The following is a 3745-nucleotide window of genomic DNA, read 5'->3' as shown; positions in this document are numbered from 1 at the left end:
TACTGGTAGAGCTGGCAGTAGGATTATTCTTTAAAAAGTTAAATGAATGTGTTTTGTATCCAACATGTAGTTACTTTTTAATACTTCCCACCTGCCCAACCGTGACACCGGAATTTACGAGGAGCCATGAATGCATCATTTGCATACACGCGCTAGTGCCCGAGCGTTTTGACTTTCAGTTGAAAGCAACAGTCGACGCGCTCTGACGATGAAACTAACGTTAGCGGCAGTTAATGTTTAATGTCCTCATCTGCTAAATGAGAAACTTTAACTTTATATCAAATATTCAACTCTTCGACACAGACCAATTCATTCCTTGTAAGTAAAGGTTAGCTGTCGCTGCTTTAAAAAAAGCATAGCTAGGTTACCGTTAGTTCATATAAGGTTAGTAGCAGGTAACGTTAGATTAACGGCTAGCTAACCTGCTAATAATATTTCATTTTCTCACTGTTTTAGCTTCATGTTACTTAACGTTAGTTAGCCTAATGCCAGCGCAGCATAGACTACTTAATGCTGAGCTGACCAACTAAACATTATATTCAGCTTTTAAGACCTAAAGCTGAATATATTATTGTTATTAAGGGGTGACACAAACGCGAACAGAGATAAGATTTACAGATTATCGTGTATGCTGCCATATAAATAAATTGTTCTCCATTAATAAATTAAATTACTGTCCCTGCCACTTGGGCAGCATAGTGCTAGTCATTGTGCAAATTAAGACTTTTAGTTAGTGGTTTATCAGTGTTTACTTAATCAGATGTCGTAAAAAGGCTATCATATTGCACGCATATTTTTACATCACACATTTAACTTTTCTAATGATGATGTGAATCTGTACCCAACAAATATGTTTTCCATCTGGAGGACAAGATCTGTACGCCAGTTACAGCTCTCCAGAACTAACGTTAACTTACAATATTATAATGCTGTTGTGTCACACATTTGACTAAAAATGGCGGTTTATGCAATTTGGATATTGCACTTGGCTGTATTATACTTTTGACAATATTTGGATATTATCCGTGCAGCCCTAATAAAATGCCATCATCTGTCTAACCAGGGAGCAGGCACTATTAAATGTAGGTGGTTGTCAGAGAGGTTATTCTCGTCAGCAGGACAAACATGGTGCCGGACTTCACAGATTCACTGAAGGCCTCCGGGGCTTAAAGTGTCACTGACAAGATCAACAAGTGCCAGCCCAAAGCATCACAACATCCACTGTGTGTTCCTAACCTTTAGTTAGGCCCATCTTTGCTTTGTAGTATGATGACGTTACTTTGAGAAGTAGCCAATGGCTGTTTCCACTGTTTACAATACGAACGTAAACTGCTGTAAAGACTCTGTTCAGCACAAAGTGTACTGTAGCATGTGGTGGTATTGAGGGTAATTCAATTGTCGTCATTTAATTTCACATTTTGCAGTAACAGTACGTCACAATGAAAGAAGCGACGCTGATGGCCGGAACACTGATTCCACCAACGTTAAACAAGAGGCCCGTAAACAACAACAAAGGCCCTAAACAGACAGCTCCCCAAGAGGTAAGAACAGCTGCTGCTGGCCTACAGTTTCCCCAGGAGATTCCACTCATTCAGAAGAAAAAGATACTTTCTATTGAAGCATTAAATGAATCAGTCACAGCCTGGGTTCCTGGCAGCACAGTCAATACATAATTCTAATAGATACTGAGAAGAGAATGTGGTCAAGGAGCAAATGAGCTGCTGAACGTGTGCCAGGCTCTAACTGACTTCAACATACACTGGTTAAAGTAGTGTTTGTGCTGGAAAAGGTACTTTTTTTGGTCATTTTTAGTGCGGCTATATTATTGAGACTTTCACTTGTTTTGAGATAGATTTTCAATGTGTACATAATGTTTTAGTGCAACCAGTCTTTTCCCCATTGCAATAGATGGAATGTACACCTGCCAATCAAGACAAATCTCCACCAAAAAAGAAAAAACCTCCCTCTAAACCATCCACTTTGGAGTCGGCAGATTTGTTTAAGGCTACAACTGCAGGTATGTGCAATGTCCTACTGCCAGTGACAGTATTGGCAAAGTTGGGAAAAGGCTGTGGCAACATGAGCTCGCAGGAAATGAAGAGTTTGTCAACTAATGCTGAGCTCACGCTGCAGGATTTTAGCCCTGATTTTCCACTCGCTGACAGTTTTTCAGATTGCTGGTAAACGTCCCCCTGATTAGTCACAAATTGGCGCTCGCTCCCGTGAGGACGATCGCTATGTGTGAACTGTAAGAAGATGTGATCGGAGGGTTTGTTAAGAGCTCACAGATTGTAGCGTTGTAGACAATGCAGGCGATATCTGGACGTATCAGGGAGCCACGCAACAAGCTACAGTCAGTGAGCGCAGTCTCTCTCCAGCACCAGACAGGAGGCAGTGAACCCAGTAGTTACTTTGGTTGAGGCAAACACATAACAGGTGGTAAATTAGCAGTGTTCTGAGTCAGTGTTGAATTGGACGTGTATCTGATCCACCAACCAGCACTTCTTTTAGCGAGAAATATTCATTATTGAATCGGACTGCCTCTCATTCCCTCACTCTTTTCCTAGTGAAAGAGTGCAGCAGGAACAGAGGCTGAGCACGCTGAGCTGACGAAATGTTTGTACTGAGTACAGTTTACCTTTATGGGATATATTGATTGACACTTAAATGTTTTTATGTAAACGTTAGGAATTGTTAATATGTGATGTATGTTATATTTCTTAAAGAGAGTAGTACTAGCAGCAGTATAGTTGCCCTTTGTGTGCATTTTTTAAAAATGACATTCCTAATCAAACATGACGTGCTTGTTATTAAAGGTGTTATTAATGACTGCTGATGAAATGTAGTGTGGAGACCAGACAGACTGCTTGTAGACCGTGACCTGTTGCTGTGCAAACCACAATGACATCAAGACTCCCGATTGCAAGACAGAAAGTTGTGTAATGTGAACAGTACAGAGATCTGATGGCTTTGAAAGTGATGCAGTGTGACTAAGGCATAAGCTGCTTGCGAGAGGAGTAAAAGAGAAACAGGATGTGTGAAAATACTCTTGAATTTGCTTGTTTTGTAAACACATTTTAATAAAGGGATAGTGTGATTCCAAACTGTTGCTGCTGATTGAAATAGTTCAAACTGTTTGCTTCCAGGCCTTTGACTTCATTCATTTTTTTAAGTGACATATATAAAATATTGTAACACATAATTAGGTGTGTCACGATTCTTCAAATCCTCGATTCGATTTTCGATCTTTTTTTAATATTACTATTAATGCATTCCTTATATGTTATTTACTTTTTTTGGCCTTTTCCTATTCTGTTTCGGGGGGCTTTTATTTTGAAACCGCTTTTTATTTTGAAACCGTTCCAACCGCGAGGTTGTAAACAGAACATTAAACAGAGACGTGAACATAGTGAAATGAAACAACACAGAATGATGATTTGATTGTTGAGCACACTCTGAGGTTAGTGTTAAATGGGAATATGTTCTTTTATCCAATGTGCATTTTAAGCCTTAAAGTCATTCTGGACCCTGTAGCTAGATGCTCTTTTCCACTTGGCTCAGTTGAGTAGCTAAGTTAGTGGTTAATTGATGTGAATGAACGACAAAATACTTCCACACTGGTGATATCAGAGTAGCAAGAGGGGCTTCGTGTATTTTTTAACTGGCTGCAGCCTAAAACTAGAGGAGTGTTGACGCCGCAGTTCAGCACGTGTGTGTGTTTTTGCGTCTTGGCGTACATGCTGGA

At 40.0% G+C, this 3745-nt stretch overlaps 1 long non-coding RNA gene across 1 annotated transcript in view; it reads left to right on the top strand.

Moving 5' to 3' along the window:
* The first annotated feature begins 123 nt into the window (after positions 1-123).
* The window catches only part of LOC118343002, a 3873-nt gene continuing 251 nt past the window's right edge, over positions 124-3745 (top strand). The window contains exons 1-3 of the long non-coding RNA XR_004797519.1: positions 124-318; positions 1425-1541; positions 1909-2017. This is a non-coding gene — a long non-coding RNA (uncharacterized LOC118343002). The remainder of the gene's footprint in view (positions 319-1424; positions 1542-1908; positions 2018-3745) is intronic.

The sequence above is a fragment of the Morone saxatilis genome, unplaced genomic scaffold (assembly GCF_004916995.1).
Source record: "Morone saxatilis isolate NCDOM2014 unplaced genomic scaffold, NCSU_SB_2.0 Contig9, whole genome shotgun sequence".
Taxonomy (NCBI): Eukaryota; Metazoa; Chordata; class Actinopteri; family Moronidae; genus Morone; species Morone saxatilis.
This window is presented reverse-complemented; position numbering and strand designations above follow the sequence as displayed.